The following is a 14,100-nucleotide window of genomic DNA, read 5'->3' on the forward strand; positions in this document are numbered from 1 at the left end:
AATGGTTATCGTATTGTGTGTTCTAAGCGGACAAGGTGGTCTACTGTTGATCTCGTTTGTCTAAAACGACCCTGGTTAGTGTCTAGAAGGTTACGTTGTTCGAGGATGAATATGAGCCTGACTTTTATTATGTTTTCGAATGATTTTGCTAAGCAGCTCGTTAAGGCTATAGGGTGGTAGTTATTGGGTAGGGTATGTGGTTTCCCTGTCTTTAGGAAAGATATGAGAACAGCCTTTTTCTGTGCTAGAGGTATTTTGCCCGTAACCCACACCTTGTTCAAGAACTTGACTAACGCATACGTTGCGCTTTCAGATAGGTGTTGGATCCATGCGTAATGGACGTTATCAAGGCTTGGGGCAGTTTGCTTTCGTGTTTTGAGTGCATTTCTTGATTCGTAGATAGTGATCAGGCTGTTATATTCTTCTCTTGTACCACTTGTGGTAGGAAGTTTCTGCTTTTCTATTTTTGTTTTGTATGAAACAAAAGCCAGATTGTAGTTTGCCGAACGTGATATTATTGCCAAATATTTTCCTAAAACGTTTGCCTGATCTCCTACTGTGGTTTGAACACCAGGAGAAGTGAGCAGAGAGATAGTATAGGCTGTGTAATCCCCGTTCATTTTTCGGACACATTTTCATACTTTTTTTTTTGCTTGGTGATCAGCTATTTATGGAAGATACATATTTCTGCCAAGACACCTTTTCTGCTCCTTTGCGAATGTAGCGTGCCTGCGATCAAGCTCGTTTGAAGTTTACTAAATTTGCGTACGTCGGGTATCTCCTGAAAGCACCCCAGGCTTTGTTTTTTTTTTTTTTCATCTTCGCACCACGGCACTGTTCGGTCCACCGTGGTTTTCTATGTTTTCGTGCTAGTGCCGATGTCTGCGGTATTGATATGGATGCCGCTTCTAGGAGACAGATAGTAAACGTTTCATTTATTTCGCCTAAGCTCAGACGCTCATCGTAATTTTCTTTTAGAGAAGCGTAACTAGTGTAGAGGGTCCAGTTTGCTAAGTGTAGCTTCCACATTAGCGGTTTGGTAAATAGTGGGGTTGGCTGGTCAGATCTATGAGGCATGGCAGGTGGTTGCTCCCGTAAGGATTATTATGAACTTTCCAACATAAGTAGACGTAGAGATATGACGAGCAGGGAGCTAAGTCAAGACAGCTGATCTTTCCTGTGTTTGATGCGCAGTATGTTCGAGCATTTGTGTTAAGCATGTAAATGTCGTTAGTCAGAATAAAGTCTTCTATGATTTGCTCCTGGTGTCTGTTGCCCTGCTGCCCCACATCGAGCTGTGTGCATTAAAGTCGCCGACCAAGATAAAAGGTTTTGGCAGTTGTTCAATGAGTTCTTCCAGGTCTCTAACAGTTACCTGCGTATCAGGAGGAAGGTGTATAAAACAAATGGTTACTGTTTCGAATGATACTCCACTAACCGCAACTGCTTCCAAAACAGTTTGTAACCAGATGTCTTGTGATGTATTATTGCATTTTATGATGATTGCCACGCTGCCAGATAGGCGACCTATGGTGTCACGGTCTCGGCGAAGAACTTTGTGCGGTCTAAGAAAGTTCGTATTTTAAGGCCCAGATTTATTTCCTGAACGCATAAAGCTACAGGAAAGAAGTGATTTAAAATGTCTTTTATATCACCTAGGTTGGCAGGAGTCCACGGCAGTTCCAGTGAACATTGAGTGTCATTTTTTTGCTAGGCATTAGCATCGTCCCTGTTTTGTTGCACAGTGAGATATGCAATAGGTGATATAAAATTTAAGTTTTGCTCTTTTGTTGGCTTCAGAATAGAAGTGAAACACATTTCTAGTCAGTTCCCTTTTCCAGGGACAGCAGCTGGTTGACGACCTGATTTACCTAGCCCAAGAGGCAAACCAGGTTGTTTCGAGGCAGGTGTCCCCGATGTAGCAGTCATTGTGTTCATTGCTTCATCAGGAAGTTAGACACTGAAGGTGTTCGTTCAAGCTGCTTGCCTGTAGGCACAGCATTTTTTGGTGGTGCTTTATTCGTAGGTAAGGATACCATAGGGATAGCGCACGTCGCAATGCATTCCACAACAGAATCCACTTGTAGTTTGTTAGTTATTAAAGTGGGCCTTGTTTCAAGAGCCGAGGGCTTTTGCGCACCTGATGGCGCCTCACGAAGGAGCGAAGGCAGTGCCAGATCAGCGAAGCTGTACCGGCAGCCTGTAGATACCAGACGCCACTCTGCTCCCCGGCGAGCTACATCCGCATAGCGCAAGCCTGAAAACATCGCGTGCTTTCGGCGTGCCTCGGGGTATGTGAGATTTTCGTTTACTTTCAGTTGCATGATTTATTTCTCTTTTTTGAAGATCTCGCAGAATCCTGAGTACGCGGGGTGTGGTCCGTCACAGTTGGAGCATTTTGTGACTGTTGAGGGTGAACCTCACACTCTCAGCAAATTCCCGGAGCCTCCGACCTAATAAACAGGTGGAGGCCCGTCGGCCAGGGCTTGACCAAGACGTCGACCGCCACCGTTCGCGGTTTCTAACCCTCCACTTTGCAACCTGTAGCCACGGTGCGAGTAAAAGCGTCAGTTTGGGTGCTAAGGGTTCCGTGGTGGCGCCAAGCACCATTACCTTGATAGCTCAAGATACCACTGCGGGTAGGTCAGGTCCGTGGTGTCGCTACGCACCAAACGGCTGCCGAATCAGACGCCCCTATGGGGCCATATAGTCATATTGCTACATGACACGCATCTCGGCATTATCATGTTTGCACCAGTCACATACATTCGTCATTCATTCATGGGACGCAATAGCAAATTTGGCATATGTGAAGCTAGCAAAATGGCCGCAGCACATGATGCGTGTGGCATGTAGTTATGCTGTTACATGACACGCATGTCATGACTATCATGTTCCCTTGTGTCACATGGAAACATGATTAATCGGTACATGTGAATTGGTACGTGTGTGAAAAATTGGTTCATTGAATCATGAACAAATTTGGTACATAAGAAGCTAGTGAAACGGCCACGAACGCATCATGAGCGTAGCATGTAGTCATGTTGTTATATGACACGCATCTCATCATTATCATGTTTGCACAAGTCCCACACAATTTCCATCCATTAACGCCCCGTAATACCGAACTTGGTAAATGTAACGCTAGCGAAACGGCCGCGAGCGCATCATGGGCGTGGATTGTAGTCGTATTGTTACATGACACGCACCTGCACTGATTTTTACCATGTATGCATCAGCCACACGCTTTCGTGATCCATTCATGTCACGTATTATCAAACTTAGTACATGATACGCTAACGAAGCGGCCGCGAGTCCACTATGAGCGTGACGTGTAGTTATGACTAGTATAGCATAAAAATCATGATATGCATGTCATGATTACCACGTTAAAGTCTGTCACTTATGTTTTATGCAGTCATTTCATACCATGCCAGTTTTGCAACAAGCCATGTGAACAAAACCACCTGAAGAGCTGCAGGACCATGAAATGTAAATCATGATGTTCATGACATACATGTCATAATTTTGATGTTATGACCAGTCACTTAAGCTAATCTTACAGTCATGTTGTGGCATACCAAGTTTCGTATCGATACCATTATCGAAACGGCCAGGAGAGCTAAAAGTCGTAAGTGGATAGATAGATAGATAGATAGATAGATAGAAAGATAGATAGATAGATACCCTCAAAGTAGCCGATGTTTGCTATGAAATGCTTCGCACTTAATATAGAGGATGCAGCTTCTAGCAGTACCCTCTGTGCGTGCTGGGAGGACGGTGCGTGCTGGGTTGCAGAGCTCCACCTTAGACGACTAAGTTCGGACTGTCCAGTGGACCGAGGAAGTGGCTAAGAGTCAAGAACTCTTGGCCGTCACTTAGGCGTGACCTTTTGCCAGTTGTTGCTTATTGCAGAGGGATGGCAATAAGAAGCAGAGCATCGTAGAAGACAATGTAGAAGTCAGGAACGAAAAGTGGAAATAAACATAGAGTTCTGGGCGTAGGGTTGGGTTTCATTATTAGGCGACATTCTTTCTGGTGCCGAAATCCGCCGGTCATGCCCTTTCAAGACTTCTTCGTCTGATGGCATCAGTTGAGCAGCCGCGCAAGAGCCGAGGAGTCGTCAAGGCCAGCGTCACGGTATAGTCTTACGCTTCTGGCCGATGAGCTTCACGCGTCCGTTCCCGATGCCGCTCAGGTGCACTGTAACCTTGCCTACCTGACGGACTAGAACTCACCAGCTTGAACAAGAAAATCTTCGATGAAACTTAGGATGACACCAACGGAGAAGAGCTTCAGGCCGCAGAAGAGTACGGAAGAAAGGTATCCTATGCCGTGTATTGAGAGCAGTCCTTTCTACAAGTGGTTGCAAACGACGCGGCAGCCACGACGAAAGCAAGGGCGGGGGCAAGACCGAACGCCGATGCTGGTGGTGCCCGCCCCTCAGTTCACTACGAGGCTATGTTCTCATCACCACGAGTAACCTATGTGACGCCCAGTTAAGGAACCATGCCACGTCATTGCGCAGTGATTCTGCCGACACAGCTGATTTCAACGTTTTCAGGCACACGTCGCGATTGGTAGTCCTTCTGGGATCATTCCACTGCTGCGATACACCTGAACTAGGGCTTTCGTAGATTGAGAAGCTGATGTAGTGGAACACGTATTTGAGTGGTGCCGCCAAGAGAGTTGTCGAAGACATTCGTCTGACAGGAAATAACTACAGCGTCGCCATCAATACCTTGACGGAGTGACTTGGTCAACGTGACGCTCAATAACGAGTACATTGACTATCTTCTCGCCTGAGCATCGGTGAAGTTTTCAGCCAACGTTAAAAACCTTCGGCTGCGCTACAACTAAGTCCCGTTTCAAGTCTCTTTATTGACCGGCTTGGGCGCCTCATTAGATAAGTGCCTCCCTGACGACCTCGCGATACTCTTCCGCAAGAAGGTGAAGAAATTGCCGCAGGATACGTCCTGCATCGCGACCCCTTGAGAGAGGGCTCACCAGGTAGCAAAAATGCTTAGTTTTTTTGCGCATTCGGATTGAGAATGGAGAGGAAGGCAGGTCATGACTAACATTGCCAGGTTGGGGTTCTCACGTCTGCTACCCGAAGAAGACTTCCAATGCCCTCCAGTACGAGCACGACGTCCACCAACGGCTTCCAGCCTTGCCGACACTTGCTGGAATTGCAGCCCGACTTCCCTTCCTGACTGCGATGCTTCTGCGACACGGCGTCTCGATATTAACGGAATCGAACAATCTGTCAAGAGAAAGCACAAGGCTCCTTTGGAACTTGAGGCATTTGATTAGAACACAATGATCTTTTGTGGATGGACTGAATGAGCAAGTTGCAGATACACCTTGCAGCAGCGTCAATCTACGGTCAGCCGCGCGCTATGTGCAAGCTTAATTCAACAGTTTCACAGAAGAATCCGAACTACGGAACTACTTCAGAAGAATGACTTGTCAGTTAGAGTGCAAGTCAGCGAGGAGCACGTAACTACACCCAAGGGAGAATATCTCTCCTGTACCTTTTCACGCAGTCAGTCACCGTGGTGACATGAGAAGTCGTCGTGCTGTGTTTCACGCTTCACCGCTCACGCTAAGTAATCTCTGCCAGAATAATCTCCGGCTGAAGAGTTAAAAGCTCGACACTGAGGTTGTGCAGATGCTTACAGTCTTCTGATGTCAGCCAAGCGTGAAGTGGAAGTTCATGGGTGATAGAATTGCTTGGTGGGGAGGGCGACATCAGATCTACAACAACCGCATTGAGGTGGCCGCTCCGGAGCAACAGTGTGAACGCCGAGGTACTCGTGACTGTGCTATCTGCGGAGTTGAAGTGGTCTTGAAGACTGGACTTTTTGTGTACCTTGACAAAAGTGCTGAAAGATCCTAACAGCTGACACGATTGCATTGCTTGCTTTGAAGATGCGACATAGGCTTTCTGAAATGAACTACCTCTTCGGGCTACAAGGCATTTACAAAACAGCACCTTCCCTGCCACACGCGCTATGATTAATGTCTCCCAGCACAGCGACGGGTTCAAGAGAAATGGTCATACCGCTTATTGCACCAATCCGGGCGCGACGGGCCTGTTCGCGAAATGCCTCTGCTGCGTGCTGGTGATTATGCTTTTCTGTGTGAACAGGCTACGTGCTTGTATGTGAATGCAGAGCATGTTGAGTGGCACGATAGCTGAACAGTATTATGTCAGTGTATCCAGTGAAGAGTGGTAGTGCGCGCCTATGTACACTGCGAGAGGCCTTTGGACAGGAAATCGAAACGACCCGTTCAGAACGCGTATTTTCTGGAAGAAAGACAGCGAGAATGGACTGCATTGGCTCCAGGGGAATATGTTGCTGATGATTGCGGAGAGGCGGCAAGAAGAAGAACATCATTTAAGAGAAAGTAGAAGTTGCGCAGCAGCAGTGGAATTAAGCATGGAGTCCTTGGTGTTGGGCTCGGGTTCATTATTTCGTGACACCTGTACCACTAACTTAGAGGACATCTCAATGAGGTTATTCATAAGTATGGGTATGCTGTGTCCACTGAAACTAGGCACGTGTAACTAACACACTATGTTCCAGCATCAAGATAATGTGAAGGAGGCTTTATTTCATGACATAACGTGGTGAAATAACTTCGTTCGCTTGGCCAGCTTAGAACAATGAAATAATGGCATACGATTGACGCCTGGTAGCTTTAGTTTCTATACTCTGAGTTTGCATATTGCCAAGATCAGAGCATTGAGCAGTCAAGCTTACAACCCTGCCTATAGGGAGGATTCTAAAAGTAAATACTTTTGCATGATAACTTTCTTCAGATTCGCGAACCATTTTAGAATATTGGTCTTTTTTTGTTCTGGTGGGTAGATAAATAACACACAAAAGCAATAATGACAAATCTTTGTTCATCGATCCAGAAGGAACAAGACGACAATAATAGACAGATGATACAATTGACAAATCGTTCGCTCCGCCTGCTCATTTACTGTTCCGGTAGAATTTCGTTAACGGCTGATATACTCGGCTCCAGCTGTTGTTCACAGCCTGGATACTTTTGGGTAACAGTGCTTTCCTTACGCTTCTGTTTATTTGTTCGAACGTCGTGTCTCGAGATGTAGCTTAGGAAAGCGGAACAGGGTACGCACGATCATGTCCTGGAAGATTTTTTTTTTCGTGAGAGGTGATTTTTATTTCGCTGCAAAGGTCCGAAGCTCGGAGCTGACGAAGCTGCTCTGCGGAACTGTGAGCGCCCAAGTTAGAGGAAGGACACAGTGGTAAGTTCTCTGTGGTAACTAGGTTAACCACCGCAAAGAAGGTGCAGATTTTTTCGTTGCTATGAGTCACTTTCCAAAGATAGTGGTTGGTTGACGTGCTTGGTACCGTGACGGCTTGTTATCCTCTGCCGTTGAGCGGGAAAGAGGTGGAGGTGACTACAGCAATACTTCGTTAAGTGGCGTGAGCCACCGCCTGATATACAGGGCACAGCCGGATACATCCATCCATCCCTCCAGCAGCCGCAGTACAAAACGTGCGTGCAAGCCTTCTGGCTAATGTAAGGGCGACAGTTTTCTAAAAAAAAGTTATGTAGCCCTATTAGTAACGCTACTGGGTGAAGATATATTTTTCACTGTAAAACGCATAATTGTAAAGCACCTGCCAAACTTCATACCACAAATCTGAGAAGCATTGATTGATTGATTGATATGTGGGGTTTAACGTCCCAAAACCACCATATGATTATGAGAGACGCCGTAGTGGAGGCCTCCGGAAATTGCGACCACCTGGGGTTCTTTATGTGCACCCAAACCTTAGTACACGGGCCTACAACATTTCCGCCTCCATCGGAAATGCAGCCGCCGCAGCCGGGATTTGACCCCGCGACCTGCGGGTCAGCAGCCGAGTACCATAGCCACTAGACCACCGCGGCGGGGCAAATCTGAGAAGCAGCCACTTGATAACTGGTGTACAGAGTAAAAAAGGTATCCTCTTTTTAGTGGTAACGCTATTGCGCCGCATAATGGTGTAGCATATCAAACTCTCCCACAGCGTTATGGCGCAGTGACACAGCTCATTCATCCATCCTTCCAGCAGCCGCTGTACAAAACGTGCGTGCAAGCCTTCTGGCTAATGTAAGGGCGACAGTTTTCTAAAAAAAGTTATGTAGCCCTATTAGTAACGCTACTGGGTGAAGATATATTTTTCACTGTAAAACGCACTGTAAAGCACCTGCCCAACTTCATACCACAATTCTGAGAAGCATTGATTGATTGATTGATATGTGGGGTTTAACGTCCCAAAACCACCATATGATTATGAGAGACGCCGTAGTGGAGGCCTCCAGACATTGCGACCACCTGGGGTTCTTTAACGTGCACCCAAACCTTAGTACACGGGCCTACAACATTTCCGCCTCCATCGGAAATGCAGCCGCCGCAGCCGGGATTTGACCCCGCGACCTGCGGGTCAGCAGCCGAGTACCATAGCCACTAGACCACCGCGGCGGGGCAAATCTGAGAAGCAGCCAATTGATCACTGGTGTACAGAGTAAAAAAGGTATCCTCTTTTTAGTGGTGGCGCTACTGCGCAGCATAATGGTGTAGCATATCAAACTCTCCCACAGCGTTATGGCGCAGTGACACAGCTCGAAAGCCTGTTGACGAACTGACGTTATACTAAAACACATAAAAGTACTTGTTGCTCTGCTAAACGGTACGTAATGACCCCACTTTCTGCCTTTTCTTTCGTGTGGTATAGTACTCACTGTATGGCTAGTCGGTGTGTGTCTGCAATCTGTTGTCAGCTTAGCGCCAAAATCACGACCACACTGAAAGACGAAAAAGCAGAGGGACGGGCGCTCACTTACAACTGCTTACTCTTTGAAGAATGCAAGCTACTACTTTCACTTTTCGACAACGCATGCGCAACGTGCTTCAGCGAATGCCTACCTAATAAAGATATCGGAGAGTTTTTAGATACCGCACTTCCGACTCGTCCAGGTTGATTGAAATTTCGCTTACACACTTACTGCCCCGCATCTGTATGAAACACCCCTCTGAAATTTTCCGTGCCACCCTGTTCTTGATTTTCCGAAACTTGGAATCTCTCTGAAGCTTGGCATGTATGCACATGATGTCACACGTGTGCTTAAATGCGTACCGCTGTATCGTTGGCGGCTTTTAACTTGTACGTAAACTTCATTACGTTACCAGATTGCCGGAAGAAATATGCGCATGCTCGGATTTCGCGAAACGTATACATTTACGCACCGTAAACTACCCGCCAGATGGGCTTAACGTTTGTGGCCCCATCTCGGAAACCCACTTTCGTTAGTGGTTACTCGTGATAGGCGCTTTGGAGAGACTCCAAACTCTACGCCACTATAAGCTGAAGGGCGAGGGCCGATGGGAAGAACATTTGTTTCAGCTGGATTATCGGAACTACAGGGTCCTAGAATACCGAAGCTGTAAATGTGCGAGACCTGAAGCTCATGACAGGCTTGTTATGTGATGCCATCTCGGGCCATGATGAACCAGGCAAGCTGAAAATTGTTATGGCAGAAATATCATGCATTTTACTTTTGGTTTGCATGACTTGCAGTGGTGTAATCACGAATGAGTTGCCAGTGGAATAAATTTTTCTTCAAGAATATTAGGTGAAAACAAGCGTGTCTATGGCTGTGTTTACACGAAGCGTAAAAAAAGTCGAACGCCATCACATGTAAACTTGTTATTCTCTACTTATTTTCGAATAACAGGATAACATACACGCTAGAAACTTCTCTGCTGATTTGTCCATAAAGAAATTCAATATTATATAAATAAATATAGTTTAAAGGAGTAGTTACCATTTAGTGGTTTGCACAAACGTGATACATTTATACACGTGCGTAAACCCTTCATATAGGGCGCAAAACTTGAATAAACATGTGTTCTAGTAACACGGTGAACAAAATCTAGTATTACAGTAACACGGTAATGTGAAGAACACGTACTGTAACGGCACATTGTTAAAGTGAACACTCGAATGACCATCTTGCTGTCCACTTAGCAGCACGTGGATGCGAAAGCTCTGTCGGTGCACGACACAAGTCTGTCGAAGGGAGTTACAAGTATCCACCACCAGTAGTGTCATGCAAATCTATGGAACTCTACAACTGCTAAAAAGTGAGCCCATGACTAGCCTTCCACACATTGTGTTCTCTTAAGCAGTGAACTTGTCTCTACATGCTAAAATATCTATTTTTGCAGCGTCCTGTCTGGCCGACAATAACGTTTTTCACACTTTAGGTGTGTTTCTCGAATGACTTAAGGGTGCACACATAGCGAAGTACCATGCATGCTTTTTTTCGCTCCTTTCTACGACTAATGTACGTCTTGTGTATTCAAATCATTTTAAGCCAAGCCACTCATCTGCATTTGTAGTAGTTTGTAAGTCAGATGTCATTAGGATTGGCACAGTTTGAATACATACAACTCTAGGCTTCTTAAACGCAAGTTCAGTAAAGGTTACAGTGAAGGAATAGCTTTCATAGTGTCATGATTCATTGGATCTCTTTTATCACCTTTCGATGAGTCGAAAAATCATAAGTCAGAGCAAAACACGGCGTTTGACAACTTGCTAATCAGAAAAATCATTCGGTTTGGCAGTATGGATTACGGCATAGAACGTAGATTACTAAACGAGAATAGGCGCGCATGACCACCTTTTGATTGTATTGTCTACGATTTCACAGCGCGAGAAAGATGAGTTGAACTAAATGAAAGGCGTAAGAACCCATTTGCGAGTTCGTATTGATGATAGTACACGCATGTTTCATAACGACGTAGCATTCACTATCAAGTCATTTAACAAAATCAGTTTCGGAGCTGTGAACTCAGGATAACTATAGATTTAAGGGCAAGCGAGCTTGATAGCGAACTCGACTAAAGCTGCGCAAAACGTGGTCGAAACTAAATGTAATCATACACGCTGCGACAATGATTTCGCTAATTGTTCGTTCTAAACAGCGTCCGTTTTATTCATATGGCTAGCCTTCTGGCATGACGTGGCTATGGTAGACAGCGACGTAGATTTATGCGGCATTTAGCAATTGTAAGAGTGGGACTTATAGCAACCTTCATCGATCTACATAGGAGTTGTTCATGAAAACGTATTGCTCTCTTTGTCGTATGTACTATGGGCACGATCCTTTCAAGCCTCAAGCCTGGACGATTGTCGTGCATTCATATATAGTGCTCGTACGGTAAGATGCACCTCGTATGACAATGAAAGGCAGCAGCTCTTTTGATTCCTCGCTTCGCTCTGATTCGCTTGAGCGCGGGCTCTTCGCAAATTATAAGAGCCTGCGTTAAATCCGCAGAGGAAGAATGCCACCCTTACTTCGCCGATAGCGAAGGCCAGAACAAAAGGAGGCTGTGCGGAGGTTTGCGCCGGTGCAACCGCGCGACTGCTTGCATTATACGGTATATACGACGAATCCCCCGAGTATCCTGAGCGAAGACGCATACTACGAAGACACTAATGCTAACACACCATACCGAATTCGGGAAGACCATGCCTCCTCATTACGGTTTCATTCGTTGAATTGTAGCGTTCAGATCAAGGATACCCATTAGTAACAGGGGTCTCCTCCTTCTTCCTGGTGGTGCAGAAAGTACGTCGGGAGACGCGTATAGGTAAAAGCTTCCAATTAATGAATTAGGGCATATGCAGTGGGCCGTTATGGCTTGCCAAAGTGGACCCCGAGGACTTCAGAAATAGTATAACGCTCTTAGAAGGCTATTCATGATATTAAAGTCACTCATCAAATGGGGCATTTGGCTATGGTCCGGACAACACATTCTCTATGATGAAAAATGTGAATTTCGATGATGCGCTTGCGGGTGCATACTTGTTTCAGCGTTAGCATATACGTGCAAAGTTTGTTGTTTTATGAAATGCAATGTGGTGGGAAGGACCTTCAAGCAACCAATATGTAGCAGTAAAGTATACGAAGCTAAGCGTACAAGGTACTTCGTCACGCGTGTGTAGGACCCGTGACGGGAGGGCCACCATGTGCAGGAGGGAGCAGACTACCTGTAAGCTTGCAGCCTCCGATATCCGCTTCTAGAGCTATGCCGGTAAGCCTCCGAAACTGGTCGCAAAGGCCTCGTTCAGTATATGTAAAGGGGCGTTATGACGTTGGCCTGTAGTTAGCCCAGATAGGGACTTGTGATGCGCTTACGCATCACAAGTCATCATTAAAGCTTACAGAGCATTAAGTGCATATTTCGCAATCGACGCCTAAACCTCTGTCCAATTTCATACCATCATATCTCTTAGTTCAATGTGTGGGATACTTACGACTGTATTCCACTAAATTGCACAATAAATGACGCCATCGTTTTTACACTGACCGACTCTCGCAGATGCACGCGGTCTCTGATAGAATGAAATGACTAAAGTAATTTCATCGAGAAGCAATTCACACGAGCCCCCCGGTGTTAACACGATAGGACTGGTGAGTTCGGGTGAAGTATTTTTTTTTTCGAAAGCTGCATGGGAAGTTGAAGAAGCGAGTACGTATGTGTGAGAAAAAACAAGGGCCTATGTGCAAAGGAAGTAAATTGGTGCACATAATTTGTTAGAAGAAATAACACAAACACAGTAGCAAACACGAAATCAAATATTTATTTCGGGCCTAGCCGAATCAGGAGTTGCTCTTATGATAACGCCTGAAATTCTGAACACTGAGCACGCTCGTTCCGTTTGTTTTGTGTCTGTTTTATAGAGAATTCTGTTATGACATCACAACTCGGGTCATGCGCAGTTGTCCGCCGCCACCGCCGGTGTTCGTAACAGCATCGTGCGAAATTAGAAAAAAAAAGAACTATGACTAAAGACACTGTGGAACTCGATACCGGGAACTGCTGGGTTTAGGTGCAGTATTCAATAACTGAACAACACTGATGCTTGTGACTTGCTGGCAAACCTAGCACTAAAGATGCAGTGGGGCTCAAAATGGGTTCTCTGGGTGCTAGCCTGGTATTCTGCCACTGAGCTACGCTGGTGCTTGTAGCTTGTTGGTAAACTTGCCTTAGGCAGGCTTGATGTCGCGAAAGCAATCGCGTTATTATGACTAGTAAAGTGTTCTAAACAGCGAAATAAAAACCAGTTGTCGCACAATGAGAATAGCGTGACGAGTGGGCCGTCCAATGCCCTAAAACATCACAAAGAGCTTGTTCTTGTTCTCTTATAATCTGTGGCGCATACCCACTTCAGCCATAATTCCTCATCGTCGTCAGCCACTGCATGAACATTGAATGATATGTGTGGTTTAACGTCCTAAAATCACCATATGATAATAAGAGACGCCGTAGTGGGGGTTCCGGAAATTTCGAGCATCTGGGGTTCTTTAACGTGCACCCAATTCTGAGCACACGGACCTACATTATTTCCTCCTCCATCGGAAATGCAGCCGCCGCAGCTGGGATTTCATCCCGCGACCTGCGGATCAGCAGCCGAGTACGTTAGCCACTAGACCATAGCCACTGCATGAACAATTGGCATGAAATTCCTTGCAAGTGTTTAGCGGATACCGTGCTTCGCAGAATGACCCAAAATTTTAGCATAGCGAATGCCGGCCTACTACCCACAAGTTTATTATTAGTGCTATAGTGGGTATCAAGCAAGTGTGCTTGCAGAAGTTTGCCAATGAGTGCTTTGAAAACGCCCTCGAAGACCGCTCTTCTAGTTTACACTGTGACTTTGCAGCGCCTTCCGCGCAGGCCTGGCGTTTCTTTTAGAACTAAAATTGCATGTATACGATGAAATTGTTTATAAAAATGGCAACTTTCTAGCGTTTCATAAAAGTAATGTTAGGCACGCTATCAATCAGGACGGCAGCCATCTTTAAAATTCACGCATGCAGTGTAGCGCAACACATATGTCCGCTAGGCAGAGAGTATGTACGAAGCCTAAATGAAGGTAGTTTTTAGGCTTCGTGCTCATTTCCGCATGTGCTCTTCATCTTTGCTAAAATTCATTAACGTAGTTTTCATGGGCTGATAAGCTCCACGAGGGAGTATAGCATGTTATGCAAGAAGCAACACCG

This window comes from Rhipicephalus microplus, chromosome 2 (assembly GCF_043290135.1).
Source record: "Rhipicephalus microplus isolate Deutch F79 chromosome 2, USDA_Rmic, whole genome shotgun sequence".
NCBI classification, from domain to species: domain Eukaryota; kingdom Metazoa; phylum Arthropoda; class Arachnida; order Ixodida; family Ixodidae; genus Rhipicephalus; species Rhipicephalus microplus.